Here is a 17,345-nt window from a genome sequence, read left to right on the forward strand (position 1 = left end):
CAGACTACACAAAATTTAAAGTGTGACAAAGCGGTAGTCATGACCGAACTGCTGCTCAGTTTCACTCTGGCACTTTACAGACAACGGTGTACCGGTGTGCTGTAGGGTGTGGGGTGCAGCACACTCACTTGTAGACCGCAGTCCTCAGGAGCTGCCACACACAATTCAGGGGACATCAAGTTCTTTACAGCAGGCAAACCTTTACTGACTAGTTCAAGTTCATCAGGTGGTGACAGGAGGGATAGGGCACAGCAACCTCGGCAGTGCACCCGGGACCAGCCATCACCTTCCATCTATGCTGGTCCCTGTCCATCTTCCACTGTATGCAAGAGGACACTATATGTCCGGTAGCCCTTACGCCAGACTTTGGTACATGACAGGAGCGAGCATTCGGGATCCAGCAATGCCTACCACTGCCTGGAACAAGCGACACATGCTGCCCCTAGCAGCCCACCGCACTTGAACTTGACTTTCACTATGCACTTCTCTAACTACTCACATTATGTATTAATATAACACTTCACATGCTGTACATTACAAGAATAGTGTAGATAGCAATATTAAGATTTGTATTCAAATATATATCTCATACCCAGTCATCGGGAGATTAAGCAAGGGCATTAACTATAAAATATAACTTTTAATAGATAAGTTTAAAATGATTAGTGTAAGACAATTATGGTGGAGACAATGTTCACATACTCCCCAGGTCGGAGTAACAACAAAGTAAGAGAGTAAAGCACGTCACCTAAGTGCCGTACCAGAGCCTGATCAGAAAGGATCATTTATTAATGCCTAATTGACACAGAGTCTCTGTGAAACGTCCAATAAGTAAGTGGACAAAATTAGACGTTTCTCAAGTGATCAAATAGTATCAATATGATGATCTTGCTATTAACACAGGATAAACGTCTTAGAATGATTGAAAAAACGTTTCTCATATGCATTCAACATAGATAAGGTAGGATTATGATAATGACATCAACAATAGAAAACGTTTATCATCCATATAGAGTAACATTTAGAAAATTGAATAAAAGTAATGGAACGTCCTCACCCAATATGTGGAGTAGTACACATCACAGTAGGGAGAAAAGAACGAGATGTTTCTTGAAGGGGAAGCAGGTAGATAGGCAATGGTCCAGGGGAGGCGTATTTTTCTGCCCCTATTGATACCCTACATGGACTGTGTGACGCCTACTTCGCTACTCGCTAGCCCACGCTGAGAGATGGGGGTACTCGGAACCGGGCCTCCAGGTGGAAGGTGGATGTAGTCGTGGCCTAGGCCCGGCCCATGCCCAGGGTTGTCACATCAAAATAAGGGCTAGGAGGGACGGTGGTAATCGAGTGGTTCTATTGACTACGCCACCTGTGGTTTCTGGTGATCCTCCACCAGCGCTGCGTTCAGTCCTCTGAGGCGGGATGTCGTGGCAGCAGCAGATGGTACTACACTCCACAGGCGGAGCAGGGCCTCAGGGCAGAGGAGACAGGAGGATGGGGATCGTAGTGGGAGATGTGGTGCGGTGCCGCGTTGCAATAAGAAACCGGAGGCCATAGGGGTAGTCTTCCAAGCTTTACTCACGGTAGAATGCACAGCTGCAAGGCTTCTACCTGCTTCTCACGGCGCGCTGCGGCCACCAGGACCGGGGGTCCGACAACCTCCGAGTAGTTCAGGTGCTCTGGTCAGGACCCCGCACCAGAGTGTCCCTAGAAATTCCCACTAGGTCCTCTCCTGTCCGTATGTGATGCGTGTACTAAGGCCGGGTCTCCCTCTGGACTATGCACAGCACAAGGGTACGGGTGGCAACTCCGCTCCGTCCGTTACCCGGTGGGATCCACTGAGCCTCTGGGCTTCTCCGACTAAGACGTGAAGTGACAGAGTCAGATATCGGGGGCCGGTACCCCTTTTGCAGCAGGACTCCCTCTGACTAGGCCAGAATAGTGAGGACAGGTGGCGTTTACCGCTCCGTCTGCATCCCCCTGGGATCCTTTTGCCTTCGGAGCTTTACTTCTCTGCTCCCCTCAGGCCTTCTTGGGTATGGACCTTGACCGGGTAGAGACAGCCGTTAACTCTAGCCCGCTCCTCGACTCAAGACCAGAGTACGAGGACCGTGCCCCCATCAACTGCAGGTTCACACAGAAAGCCACGTTCAGTGATGAAGATCACAATCAAAAAACCATAAGCCCAAGATGGCTGTTTATTAAATATGAATTATTAAGTGTAACCTAAATGTGCGTCCTCCACCCTCACCCACTACTAGGTTCCCCCTAACTTTGGTTCCCCCATCTCCTCTTATCCCGGCTGGGGCAGCGCCCTGGTGCATATAAGCCCCCCTCAGGTGGGAGAGGTGTAGTGTTGGATGCAGAGGTGGGGTCCTGACAGCTGCACCATCCTTACCTCGAAGGAGAGATACCGCACCTCATTAAAGAGATGCAGTACCCCTGTGGCGACCGAACCCTCAGGGGCGCCACATTCCCCCCTGGTGAAACACATCACGTCCGCGGCTGCAAAGAGAGCAAAACATGGTACAGACTTTTTACATTTTTTTTTTTTGCATAACATTATAATAATAAAACCATCTTCCCTTTATGGGAGGTACTTTCTTAAACGTTACAAACTTTAAATAGTATAAAAGTATAAAAACATCACAGAGACATTATGCATATAGACAGACCAATTAAAGTGCAGTAAGGAAGAGTCAGTTCAGAAGCAAGAGGGACCTGTCCCAAACCCTCAACGTAGGCCCTGGGGTGGCTGCAGGGCATGAAGATCCCGAGTTGGACCTCCAGGAGAGCCACTCCAGACAGGTTTTTCTTCTGACGTAGAAGTAGTAAGGTGGTTTTGTATAAAACCAATAGGGAGCACCTAAATAGAGGCATGAACTATATACAAAAGAAGAGTCTGTCTACTGCCAGTCCACAGGGACAAATGTCTCTCTAAACCGGGAGGAAAAATGGAAAGAACATTTTAAACATAAACATTCAACTGCAAAAGTTACAGCTGCCGGGGCCGCTTACTCCATGTATCCCCACCGGGGAAAAGGTTCATTCCTTCCGACGGAGGCTGGCTGAACCTCCACTGTCAAGCGCGAGGGGGCGTCACTCCTGGACACTTTGTGCACATCCAGGGCGTACCACCCCCACACCCCGTGGTGGCGGGTGTATGAAACCAGGTCACCCGGGAAGTGGTTCCGGCCAGGGTGTCCCTTCTTTAGTTGCGGCTTGACGACCCGCCGGCTGACGAAGACGTCCTGCTCGAACTGGGGACTCCTAATGAAGCCCCATCCCGCCTCCTGGTGGAAGCGGACAATTTGCCCTTCCTCCCGGGGGCTTGGACAGGCTGCCTCCTCCTGGCGGGCCTTGGACTTTGCGGCCTTGGCGCGCACCTCCAGGTGCTCGCAGCGAATCTCCCTCTGCCGTTGCTCCCTGTCAAGCTGGATGATTTGCTGACTGCACAGCTCGCTCCTCCTCCGCGCTTCAGCCCGGGTCTCCTGGGGGAAGCCCATCAGGTCCTCCCCCGGTTGTCCCAGGCCATCTCCTCCGCCGCCGGCCAGGTAACTAGAGGTGCAGGTTGCGGTGACAGCAGGGGTTGCTGCAGGTCCTCGGTGAGTGCGGACCAGTCCGGGTTGGGGTCGGTGGACTCCCAAGCAGACACAAGTTCCTCTGGGACGGGAGGCGGGAGGCAATGCAGGCCTCCGGCGATGGCGGAGGCTTCCAGCTCCGGGGCAAAGACTTGCTCCCAAGTGACCGCGCCCGGTAGTAGGTACTCCGTCATCAGATCTAGGAGGGGCACAGTGGGCTCAGCAGCAGGGACGGGGGTATCACTCTTACCCGATCCTGGGCTGCACGCGACCTCCGTTGCTTCTTCCACCTGGGTTGCTGCTCCTTGGCGGCGGGCCCGGATCCTCTGCAGCATCTCCTTCCGCACCTGGTGCATATAAGCCCCCCTCAGGTGGGAGAGGTGTAGTGTTGGATGCAGAGGTGGGGTCCTGACAGCTGTACCATCCTTACCTCGAAGGAGAGATACCACACCTCATTAAAGAGATGCAGTACCCCTGTGGCGACCGAACCCTCAGGGGCGCCACAACTGCACTATCCCTGTGCCCCTTTACTCCTGCCCTAACAAGGAAAGTCCACATCTAGACTGCTCTAGTAGCCCTGTGCTTGCCCTATAGTCCCGACGCGTTTCTTCCTTTCGGAGTCATCAGGGGACCCTAATATGTAGCACCATAAAGGCTAAGCTATCTCAACATGATAAAGCATAACTGTCTTCACTAATCTCAGGTGAAGCAGTGCTATGGCACAGAGGAGGAGTTTATATATGATGCTAATATTCAAGTAGTCAGGTGGATGTAGGTCCACTTATAATTGCCAATAATGTCAAACCCATCAGTTTGATGTATGAGAGTAAATGACACGCCGGACAGTGGCATGCGGTAATGTGTGGAACGCACGCTCACCTAGTGGAACGCAGGCCACTTCCGGTGACGTCATATCCGGTGGAGTGAACGCAGCAGCGTGTGAGACGCATACTATAACTGTGGAACGCACCGGACGTCACTTCCGGTGACGATATCTCCGGAGGCGTTACCCTAAGCGGCCTCATCGCTGGTCAAGCAGTCACAGCACCAATTACAGCGTCATAGCCAGAGGAGCTCAAAAAACAGCATCACTTGGGGCCATATCAAGACACAGGCATGGGACCATTCACATAATGTCCCAATTCACACCGGCGTCGCACAACATGCAAATCCATAACTTACCCCATTAAGCGTGCATGGAAGGGGCAGAAACCGCACATGTATCAACTCATGGCTCATTTATGCAATGGATATCATAACCAGAATATTCCCTCCTGTATATACAGGGGAGAAGGGCCACATAAAACAGTGTATTATTATAGTGTCCACACCAAAATGATTAAAGAGTTCACATCTATTGGCAATGTACAAAAGAGGATATGTTGAACGCTGGTACTAGGAGTCATATAGGTACAGAGTAATAGGTTTACCTCTGGTGGTACAGAGTCCAAGACAGAGACATAATTGTGCGACGTCAGCCAGTATTAAATTGATCAAGATAAAGAATCAAAGGCATAAAATTACAATGTGAGGGGCAACCAAAAGGATGCAATTCTTTAAATAAAGTAATTATAAGTACATTGCTCATTTAATCCTAATGGTGCCACTGTAGTGAGATAGAAAATCCACCTAGTCTCGGTCTGCAATATCAATATGTCCAAATTTCCACCTCTCTGGGGTTTAGGAATGTGATCAATCTCCATGAATTTAATCAATTTCATGTTTCCGTTATGGTGCAAGTTCATATGTTTAGCAAGTGGAGGGTCTCTTTGATGTTCAACATCACCAACATGTTCCCCTATTTGGCGTCTAAACTCCCGGATGGTCTTACCCCCGTATTCAAGGCCACAAGCACATGTCGCTTTGTAAATCACACCCTGGGTTCAACAATTAATAAAAGATCTTATATCATAATTTTTCTTGGTGACGTTGCCCATAAAGCTTGAGCCTGTCTGGTCATATCGACAGGACACACAATTGTGGCATTTGTAACACTCCTTATGGTTTTCAAGCCATGTAGGGGTTCTTGAAATTTGAAAGCGGCTTTGGACAAGTCGATCACTGAGGGATTTTCCCTTTCTATATGTTATTAAGGGACTGTCCGTCAGTAAAGTCCCAATATCAGAGTCCATTTTTAGAATGGCCCAATGTTTGTTAAAAATTTCCCTGACCAGTTGGGCTCCATTATCAAAGGTGGTAATGAACCTAAAAGATTCAGTGGTGGTGGGTCTCCTCGGGGGTGCAAGCAGGCTCGATTGAGTCTGACCTCTAGCATGATGATGAGCGGCTTTCCTCAAGATGTAGTCAGGATAGCCCCTAATCTTGAACCTCTCTCTCAGATCCCTGGCTTGAAGTTCAAAAGTAGTGGTGTCGGTGCAATTTCTCCTCAGTCTAAGGTACTGCCCTTTGGGTATACCCATTTTTAGATGTTTGGGGTGACTACTGTCCCACTGTAAGAGGGAGTTTGTCGCTGTCGTTTTTCTGTGAGTATATGTCGACAATTCACCTACATTGTTTTTGGTGATTAGCAAATCCAGAAAGGGTAGTTCTGATGTCTCTAGTGCATAGGTAAAGAACATTCCTATATCATTCTCATTAAGAGCAGAGATGAACTTACTAAAGTCCTGCCGACCACCATTCCAGACTAGAAACACATCATCGATGTAACGTGTCCAAAATTCCAGTCTGGAGGTGTGTTCATCCAGAAGACCCCCGAAGACCCTAGTGTCTTCCCACCAGCCCAGGAACAGGTTTGCATATGTGGGCGCACAAGGGCTACCCATCGCCGTGCCCCTGAGCTGGGTGTACACTTTATGGTCAAACAGGAAGTAGTTCCGCGTGAGGCAAAATTCCAACAATTTAATGACAAACTCATTATGGGCCTGATATTGACACCCCCTGGAGCTGAGAAAATAACGCACTGCTTGCAAACCCTTCTCATGAGAAATGGAAGAGTAGAGGGACTCAACGTCAATACTCCCAATCATCACTCCAGGTTCGACAGATATCTCACATTACTATAATACATTACATAAAACGCACATCACTTTCACATATAAAACCGCATGACAGTATCCACATAACGCGTTTTTTGTCTTCGGGGACAGGAACAGGGTAAGACAGTCCACATCCCTACAGCTACACAAAGGAGAGAGAAATAAGAAAGCACCAGAGCACACTGACACGGTGTGTGCTCTACACTCCTGCGGTGTCAGTGTGTTCAGGACTGAGGATTTAACACAAGCAGTGCTCCAAAGAAATCTGTCGATCATCATAAGGTAAGGGGAGGAGGATGGTGATTAAGGAGTTGGAATGGTGAACTGAGAACTTGGTCATGCCAAGGGTGCACTGAAGCCCCCTCATATACTGTACATATGCAAAAAAATGATTTTTGCATTGAACAGAATAAGTAAAGTCTGTACCACAAGTATGATTTTTTATAAGGACTAGGTCTCCTAAATGAATGTATATATGGTTTAAATTCAGTTTTGGGGATGATAAATTTAACTTTAACAAAACATTTATTTCTTCTAAACCAGGGGTCCTCAAACTACGGCCCGCGGGCCACATGCGGCCCGGGGAGGACTTTCATCCGGCCCGCCGGGCTATGGGCGGAGGAGAGGAGAGCGGTGCCATTGCCCGCCCTTCCCCCCGCTTGCTCAGGGCCCCGGCAGGCGGATACTTACCTCTCCCCGTGCCTCCACAGATCCGCTGTCTTCCTGCTCTGCGCTTCCTGTGACGTCTCAGGTCAGAGGGTGCGGTGACGTCTTTACACCGCGCCCTCCCGAGTGCCGTCACAGGCAGCGCAGAGCGGGACGACGACGCCGCGACGCTGGAGTCCAGACAAGAGCAGCGGTCGCGGCAGCAAGTGAGAAGAGAGGTGAGTATTGGATTTTTTTTTTTTTTTTTTATGTATGGAGGCATAGGTCATTATATGGGGGGGTGACATCCTGCAAGGGGTATAATATGGGGGGGGTGACATCCTGCATGGGGCATGATATGGGGGGTGACATCCTGCATGGGGCATTATATGGGGGGGTGACATGCTGCATGTGGCATTATATGGGGGGGTGACATCCTGCATGTGGCATTATATGGGGGGGGTGACATGCTGCATGTGGCATTATATGGGGGGGTGATATGCTGCATGTGGCATTATATGGGGGTGACATGCTGCATGGGGCATTATATGGGGGGGTGACATCCTGCATGTGGCATTATATGGGGGTGGTGACATGCTGCATGGGGCATTATATAGGGGGGTGACATGCTGCATGGGGCATTATATGGGGGGGTGACATGCTGCATGGGGCATTATAAAGACAGGGGAGTGATATCCTGCATGGGGCATTATATGGGGGGGGTGACATCCTGCATGTGGCATTATATGGGGGGGGTGACATGCTGCATGGGGCATTATATGGGGGGGTGACATGCTGCATGGGGCATTATATGGGGGGGTGACATGCTGCATGGGGCATTATAAAGACAGGGGAGTGATATCCTGCATGGGGCATTATATGGGGGGGTGACATCCTGCATGGGGCATTGTATGGGGGGTGACATCCCGCATGGGGCATGATATGGGGGGTGACATCCTGCATGGGGCATTATATGGTGGGGAAAGGGACATCCTGCATGGGGCATTATATGGGGGGGTGACATGCTGCATGGGGCATTATATGGGGGGTGGCATCCAGCATGGGGCATTATATGGGGGGTGGCATCCAGCATGGGGCATTATAAGGGGGGAACAGCCTGCATGGGGCATTATAAGGGGGGGGCAGCCTGCATATGGCATTATAAGGGGGAAACAGCCTGCCTATTGGGAACATTTACCTGCCCATTGAGGACCTATGCTGCCTATTGGGGACCTATGCTGCCTATTGGGGACCTATGCTGCCTATTGGGGACATTTACCTGCCTATTGGGGACCTATGCTGCCTATTGGGTACAGTTACCTACCTATTGAAATACCGGTTGATTTAACTTTACTTGTTCTTCATGTTAAATATTGTATTTGTTCCTGTATTGTTTTTTTTACTTCAAAATAAGATATGTGCAGTGTGCATAGGAATTTGTTCATAGTTTTTTTAAAAAAACTATATTCCGGCCCACCAATGGTCTGAGGCAGGGCCGGCGTCAGCACCCGGTGCACCCGGGCAAGTGCCGGGGCCCTGAGCAGGCAGAGGGGCCCACTGGCGGTCGCGCACCCCGCTGGGCTATGGGCGGAGGAGAGCGGTGTCAGCGCCCGCCCTTCTCCGCCGCTTGCTCAGGGCCCCGGCAGCTGGATACTTACCTCTCCCCGTGCCTCCGCAACTCAGCTGTCTTCCTGCTCTGCGCTCCCTGTGACGTCTCAGGTCAGAGGGCGCGGTGACGTCTGTACACCGCGCCCTCCCCTGAGCCGTCACAGGGAGCACTGAGCGGGAAGACGCCGACAACACTGGAGTTCGGACCCGAGCAGCGGGCAGCAGGTAGCAGGTGAGGAGAAGGGAGGTGAGTATTTGATTTTTTTTTTTAATGTATGGAGGCATGGGGCAGTATAAAGAGAGGGGAGGACATCCTGCATGGGGCATTATAAAGGGGGGGGGCATCCTCCATGGAGCATTATAAAGAGAGGGGGGGGCATCCTGCATGGGGCATTATAAAGAGAGGGGGGGACATCCTGCATGGGGCATTATAAAGAGGGGGGGGTGACATCCTGCATGGGGCATTATAAGGTGGGGAACAGCCTGCATGGGGCATTATAAAGGGGGGGGCAGCCTGCATAGTGCATTATGTGGGGGGTAACAGCCTGCATGTAGCATTATAAGGGGGGGGCAGCCTGTATGGGGCATTATGTGGGGGGTAACAGCCTGCATGGAGCATTATAAGGGGGGGGGGACAGCGTGTATGGGGCATTATGTGGGGGGTAACAGCCTGCATGCAGCATTATATGGGGGCCAGTATCCTGTATGGAGCGTTATAAGGGGACCGGTATCCTGTATGGAGAGTTATATGGGGGCCAGTATCCTGTATGGAGTTTTATAAGGGGACCAGTATCCTGTATGGAGCGTTATATGGGGGCCAGTATCCTGTATGGAGCTTTATAAGGGGACCAGTATCCTGTATGGAGCGTTATATGGGGGCCAGTATTCCGTATGGAGCCTTATATGGGGGCCAGTATTCCGTATGGAGCCTTATATGGGGGCCAGTATTCCGTATGGAGCCTTATATGGGGGCCAGTATTCCGTATGGGGCCTTATATGGGGGCCAGTATTCCGTATGGAGCCTTATATGGGGGCCAGTATTCCGTATGGAGCCTTATATGGGGGCAGTATTCCGTATAGAGCCTTATATGGGGGCCAGTATTCCGTATGGAGCCTTATATGGGGGCCAGTATTTTGTATGGAGCCTTATATGGGGGCCAGTATTCCGTATGGAGCCTTATATGGGGGTCAGTATTCCGCATGGAGCCTTATATGGGGGCCAGTATTCCGTATGGGGCCTTATATGGGGACCAGTATTCCGTATGGGGCCTTATATGGGGGCCAGTATTCCTTATGGGGCCTTATATGGGGGCCAGTATTCCGTATGGGGCCTTATATGGGGGCCAGTATTCCGTATGGGGCCTTATATGGGGGCCAGTATTCCTTATGGGGCCTTATATGGGGGCCAGTATTCCGTATGGGGCCTTATATGGGGGCCAGTATTCCGTATGAAGCATTATATGGGGGCCAGTATTCCGTATGAAGCATTATATGGGGGCCAGTATTCCGTATGAAGCATTATATGGGGGCCAGTATTCCTTATGGGGCCTTATATGGGGGCCAGTATACTGTGTAGAGCGATTCACCGGTTTCTGAGCTATTGTGGAATTTGCAATAGATATCACTCATGTAATGTAAGAAGTGAAATCTTTGCATTGTACTATATATATATATATATATATATATATATATATTATATATATATATATTCCTCTGCGGTATCTGTGCATCATGAATCGTGGTATGTGTTAAAGGGGCCCACTGAGAATCTTTCGCCCGGGGCCCAGAAAAACCTGGAGCCAGCCCTGGTCTGAGGGACTGTGAACTGGCCCCCTGTTTAAAAAGTTTGAGGACCCCTGGTCTAAACCTTTGTATCTCTGTCCAGATGTCATGGAGCTGACTTTGTCGATGTAGCAGTGCTGAGTTTGGCATTTTGCGTAACTCATTATCATATTACTGTGTTATCAGTGGTGTTACTTGTTGTGATTGCTCGTAGACATTCTGTATTATCTAATGTTACTAGGATGTTACAAGATACAGTGCCAAATAGTAAGACCATAAATTGAGCTCTGCTACATCTGTGCATCTGAAAAATTCTGAATACTACAGCTCTGGGGTTAGTGTAAAAATGCTGAGCTTGTCATTGGGCATAACTCATCATGAGATCACAATGTTCTCTATGGTTTTACCTAGAACTTCAGATAAACCTTCTAGAACGTATGACTTTATCAGGCTGAAACAGCTCCAAAGAGTTAAATGCCAAATTCACCTCTGCTACTCCTGCAGATTTGTAATTCGGCACAATTAATTAGGATATCACAATGTTATCTGTGGTTTTACCCAGGACTGACGATAAACCTGTTGTAGTAGCCCATGTTATCAGGATGGTACATAATAACACATTCGGTACTGCTACATTTGTGTATAAGACACAAGAGTGCTGAGTGTGCATATGTAGTTTGTAGTTTGGCACTATAAAGCCCCCCATTCACAATTGGTAACTGTAAGCTGAAAGATCATTTAACTGACTAGCGGATTTATGACCACATCAAAGTTTAGCTCAACTTTGATGTGGTCTTTGGTCATAAAGCAGCAGGAAGGAGTTCAGAAATAGACAGATAAAAGAGTTTTAATTTCCATGTCAGAAGGAGCTCACTGACAGATTTCTGGTTAACTCATTCTGCAGACAGCAATGTGCAGTAAAAAAAAGATTATATTATATAATATATATTTTTTTTAATGAAATCCAAGTGTAAAAATTAGTTCTACCCCAAAATACATGCATTTAAGTAAAAAACAAACAAAATGCCTCCAAGGTGTCTTCATCCTTTGAATACAGCTGAATTAATAGTAAGATGACAGATTTTTATGCATGATAGATTTTCTTCTGGCAGATGAGGTACTTAAGTATTTTGATGAAGTTTATGAAGCCAAAGTCAGGAATGTCTCATAAATGGAAGTCATCCGTAAACAAAAATATGGAGTCTTCTAATTTTTATCAATTCACTTTTTGCTTTGGATTAAAAAAAAACTGCATCTAAAACCTTAAGCTTGTTGTGAGCACAACCTAAATGTGCCCTTTATTAATATTTTCATCTTGGACTGTAGCTAAATTTACGATATCATCCTATTTTAATCAAGATGTTAATGGAGACAGCCCTTAAGCGTTACAACACAAATTCATCTCTATTACATTCAGCCCAAAAAAATAAAAAATTACAATATTTTCATTCTACATTGTCAGATTTTGTAGTATACAGATAATTTATGGATTTATATATTTAGTTCATTTTTTTGAATTAGTAATTTTTTTTTTTAACAATCAGCGCAATGGTGTCCGCTGAAATAAACTATTTTAAATGCCATATTTTGCAAGAAGATGATAATGAATTTGAATTGACTCATAAATGTCTATAATTTATATAAGCAGTGTAAACCTACCGGGCAATGGTCTTACATCGGGCACTTACTGTATCTACATGAGATGCCAAGAATGCCGTCTCCTATCTCAAATGTAGAAATACAGAACAGCTGAGCATGACTGATGCCATTGTCTAGCACATACCATCCTGTTACATTCCAGTCTTAGAATAGACTGTAAAGTATAATAGAGACTACATGTTAAGCCTGTGGAAATACAGCGCCCTAATAAACTGTGATAGCAGAGCTGATTACCTGAACTAATGGCACGGATCGGTTAGTCCTGGGGTACTTGGACGTTATCAATCCCTTCTTGGCTTTGACTCTCGTCACCTCCCTGGGCAATGTGATTTGCAAGTGTCTTGTGTTGGAACTAAAGTAGCAAGAGGGTGGAGAGCATCAAATGAACTGGCAGAATTTCTGATGAGGTCATGCTTTCTGAATATACATGGCAAGAAGTGCATATACATGGTCGTACCGAGTCTATGTTATAGGATAAAAATCATTGAATTCATAGATTTTACCGACTCATTTATTTGCCGTGGTTGACTCTTCTCGTTGGCTGTTTTTAGACAGTGCTCAACGCCTACGAGATACACGTTAATGGCTCGTAAAGAGCTTGTCAAGCCCCTTATAAATACGCAGCTATTTCCATCCCACCCACAAACGTCACTTTTGATACTGTAGATCCTCTATTCTTTACAGACACAATTAAGTGCCTGTCCTTGAGTTAGTCAATAATTCTATCATGCAACCTTTTAAAATTCTCCTCCTTCCACTTTACACAATTGGCCTGTCACTTCAGAAGAGGTTAGGACTCATGGCCAAGGGGCTTACATGTCATCTGATATCACGGCACAATAATGTGACCTCTAGATATTTAGGATGAAATATTCTAGAAGGGATTACTGCTCTTTGGCTTAATTAAAAAAAAGCTGTAAGGTGACACCCATATAAACCGCTTATTTTTTGCAAAAATGACCACCATTGGTCAAGGGTAGAAAGGGGATCGGGCAACATGTTTCAGCTGTCTGGTTCCCTTTAAAAGTAGTCTGCTAGAAGGATCAACTCTCTTAAGTTGCCTATATGGGCTTGTAAGTCATAGGAAGCTGAATAAAATGATACCGTGATACAGTGACATGTAAAAGTTTGGGCACCCCTGGTAAGAATTACTGTTATTGTGAACAGTTAAGCAAGTTGAAGATTAAATGATCACTACAAGGCCTAAAGTTAAAGATGGCACATTTCCTTTGTATATTAGGTAAATATATATACATATTTTAATCTTTTACATTTTAAAAATTACAAAAAGGAAAATGGGCCAGTGCAAAAGTTTGGGCACCCTGCATAGTTAGTACCTAGTAGCGCCCCCTTTTGCACGTATATCAGCTTGCAAACGCTTTTTGTAGCCAGACAAGAGTCTTTTAGTTCTTGTTTGAGGGATTTTCATCCATTCTTCCTTGGAAAATTCTTCCAGTTCTGTGAGATTACTGAGTCTTGCACTCTCTGCTATTTTGAGGTCTAGTCACAGATTTTCAATGATGTTCAGATCAGGGGACTGTGAGGGCCATTGTAAAACCTTCAGCTTGTGCCTTTTGAGGTTGTCTATTGTGGATTTTGACACGTGTTTAGGATCCTTATTCATTTGTAGAAGTCATCCTCTTTTGAACTTCATCTTTTTTACAGACGGTGTTATGTTTGCATCAAGAATTTGTTAGAATTTTATTGAATCCATTCTTCCCTCTACCTGTGAAATGTTCCCCGTGCCATTGGCTGCAACAGAGCCCCAAAGCATGATTGATCCACCCCCATGCTTAATGGTTGGCGAGATGCTCTTTTCCTGAAATTCTGTGCCCTTTTGTGCCCTTCTGACCCCCTTAAATACAGTTTATTGCTTGGTCACATCTTTCTCTTGTGGGAGTTTCCCTCCCAGTAATATAGGTGGATGTGAGCTCTGTGTAACCAGGGTGCCGCTGCATTCATTAGATCATTTATCAGTAAAGTTCTAATCCTGCACTTACTCTTAATGTGCTTTTCTCCTTATTGGGTACACCTTGCCACGGTCCGATGGCTGTTACACTTGTTTTGATTAAAGAAAAAAGTCAACTAAGTACCCAATGTTTTTTACATGTACTACTATATATTTACTTGCTGCAGTGTTTCTATGTATTGTTTATATTCTTGGTTATTTCTGAATAAATATAAGTGACCGAAAATTACTACAAGTATATCTATACATCAGATAATACCCAGTATACACTCAGTACACTTATATTTATTCACCTATGACATGGCTAAAACTTGGTTAACAGCTGCCATGATTCCAAAAAAAGTGACATCTGTGGCTAAGATTAAGGTTGTCCCGCGAGGTAACACCAGTCCCATTAGATGTAAAGTCTTTGAACAAAACATATATAAAAATAAGTGGAATAATGCATCATCATTACATGTTGATATGATGGACTTAGTGTAGAGCCATGTCAGCCAACACCCAAAAACATGTCTGCAAATTGAGATTCTGGTTTGGCTTTTATCCTTAGTCATGCGGCTCGTAAAAGGGTCGATATTGACTTTTAGCATTGCCGCTTGAGTTCAAGTCCTCTTCCTTTCTGAAGAGACAATTTGCAAATGACTCTCATAGTGGCTAACTAAGGAAGGCAATTTGAAGATAAAGTTGACGCGCCCCCTGGGCCGTGGGAGTACCCGGAGCCGGGCCTTGTAGATGCTGGGGGTAGTAGTCACCGTGGCAGCGACCCGGTCCGTGACCCAGGGCGATCAAACCAGTGTAGTCTATGTGTATCTGTTTGTATATAGTCCGACTACAACACCTGTGGAATGCGGTTATTGGGAACCGCCGTTGCGGAGCCGTCCACTGAAGCTGATGGCATGTGCAGCAAGGTGTTATAACTTCCCACAGGAAGAGTGTAGCTTCAGGGCAGCATGTATGGATGATGGTGGTGATAGTGCCTGGATCAGTAATAACAACACAGAGTCTTTGCAGTGTGGTCCTGGGCTCTTTACTGGTGGTAATTATATAGACCTCAACGGGAGTACTTGCTAGGGATGAGGGTCTGGTCAGTCTGGGAGCAATCTTAGAATCCCCCTGGCCAGGTGGAGTTGTAGGCCTTCCGTTCTGACTGTACTCTTTTGGCTATCCCGCTTATAGTCGTGTTGTAGCCCACGTCCCTGAGCGTGACGTGCTGTGCTCACCCGTATAGCTGGCGACTCGGATCCCGTGTATTCCTCGCTCCTCTGTGGCGGTACTGGTCCTTTTGTGTGGCTGAGCCTCCGGGCTTCTGTAGGCCAGGAGACCTGCAATCTCCTGCCTTGCGGTTTCTGCTGCTGGGCTTGAAGGGTCCCACAGCCTCGGACTCCGGTGTCCGGTTCTCTGTATCTACTCCGGCTAAGACGAGCTCTGCCAGCTCCAGTCCTCAGCTCCTTGCTCCTTATGTCCTATCAGACTCCTGACACTGAACTCCACTAAACTGGCTAACCCCGCCTCCAGATCCAGTTATATAGGGCAGGATCCTCCCCTTTTCTGGTCTGGAGCAGGAGGTGTTGCATGTAGTGTGTTCCCTGACCAGTAAACTCCTGTTTTGATCCCAGACATGGTATTACTACCACTGTGGCAACCAGACCCTCTGGGGTGCCACACACTCACCTGGGTGTAACCCTTGTCTCTGCTCTATCCTTCAAGCTACATATCTCTCTTACCACCTCATGCCATCTCCAACTCAAGAATATTTCCAGAATCTGTCCTTTCCTCAACCCTGTATCAAGTAAAATGTTAGTACATGCCCTCCACAACTTCTGCCTGTACTATTGCAATATTCGTAAAGGTGGGCTTCCAACTAAAACTTTTGCACCTCGCCAGTCCATCCTTAACTCCGCTGCCCGATTAATCTCAGCCTATGCCCATCGCCTCACTGGCTTACAATTCCTCAGTGAATTTAGTTTAAACTAGCTATCAATGATTTACAAGACGATCCATAATCAGTCTCCCTATACGTCTCCAAACTAATCTCCCGATACCTTCCCACATGTAGCTTCGGTCCTCACAAGTTCTCCTTATCTCCTCCACTCTCCTATGTTCCTCACCCAACTGTCTCCAAAATGTTTCTCGAATATCCTCCATTCTCTTGAATTCAGTGCCTCAACACCTCCTATTGTTTCCTACAATTGAAACCTTCAAACGCAACCTGAAAATGCATCTCTACAGGAAAACCTACTAATAACTCCACCATCACCAACCACTGGAGCTGCTCCAAATCCCTGACCTATTGTCTCCTTTCCCAATACTCTGTAGATTGTAAGCCATTGAGCGCAGGGTCCTCACCCCTCTGTACCAGTCTATCACTGTTAGTTTATTTACTCTATTTGTTTTCTGTGTCTTATATATGTAGTATTTTTGTGTCTTATATATGTATTATATGTAGGTAAACCCTCTTCACATGTATGACACCATGGAATCAATGATGTTTTAAAAATAAATAATAATAGTAATTTATTCAAGGTTTTCACTGCCAATATTGGTGCCAGTATCTTCATAAGAATAAAGAGGAAAACATATTCAAAAAGTATACATATCCTGCATTTGGTCATCAAGCAGGTCTGGTGTTAGGTGGAGGCAAACTGGGCATTTGCCCAGAGCCCCCACACCGCCAGCAGCCCCCAGTGTTTACTGCAAAAATTAGATTGATAATATCAATCTAATTTCCAATGCCAAGACAGATTAATGACCTTCCGTGACATCACAGTCATGTCACCACAGGTCTTGTACACTGGCAGACTTCAGGACCTTTGGTGACATCATAATCATGTGACCGGTCATGTGTCCGTGATGTCACCACAGGTCCTGTGATGTGTGAGAGTTTAGTAGAACTGAAGAAAAGGGGATTGGTAAATATTCTATTGTGTGTGTATACAGTACAGACCAAAAGTTTGGACACACCTTCTCATTTAAAGATTTTTCTGTATTTTCATGACTATGAAAATTGTACATTCACACTGAAGGCATCAAAACTATGAATTAACACATGTGGAATTATATACTTAACAAAAAAGTGTGAAACAACTGAAAATATGTCTTATATTC

General features: G+C 46.5%; 1 protein-coding gene across 1 annotated transcript in view; it reads right to left on the reverse strand.

The window, feature by feature from the left end:
• LOC141249716 (sarcolipin-like) overlaps positions 1 to 12,645 on the reverse strand; it is a 34,673-nt gene extending 22,028 nt beyond the window's left edge. The window contains exon 1 of the mRNA XM_073669774.1: positions 12,506 to 12,645. The gene's annotated coding sequence lies outside the window, so the exon portion shown is untranslated. The remainder of the gene's footprint in view (positions 1 to 12,505) is intronic.
• Between the last annotated feature and the right edge of the window lie 4,700 nt (positions 12,646 to 17,345).

Source organism: Phyllobates terribilis, unplaced genomic scaffold, assembly GCF_046119375.1.
Source record: "Phyllobates terribilis strain yellow unplaced genomic scaffold, ASM4611937v1 Scaffold_2__4_contigs__length_985480577, whole genome shotgun sequence".
In the NCBI taxonomy this organism is placed as follows: domain Eukaryota; kingdom Metazoa; phylum Chordata; class Amphibia; order Anura; family Dendrobatidae; genus Phyllobates; species Phyllobates terribilis.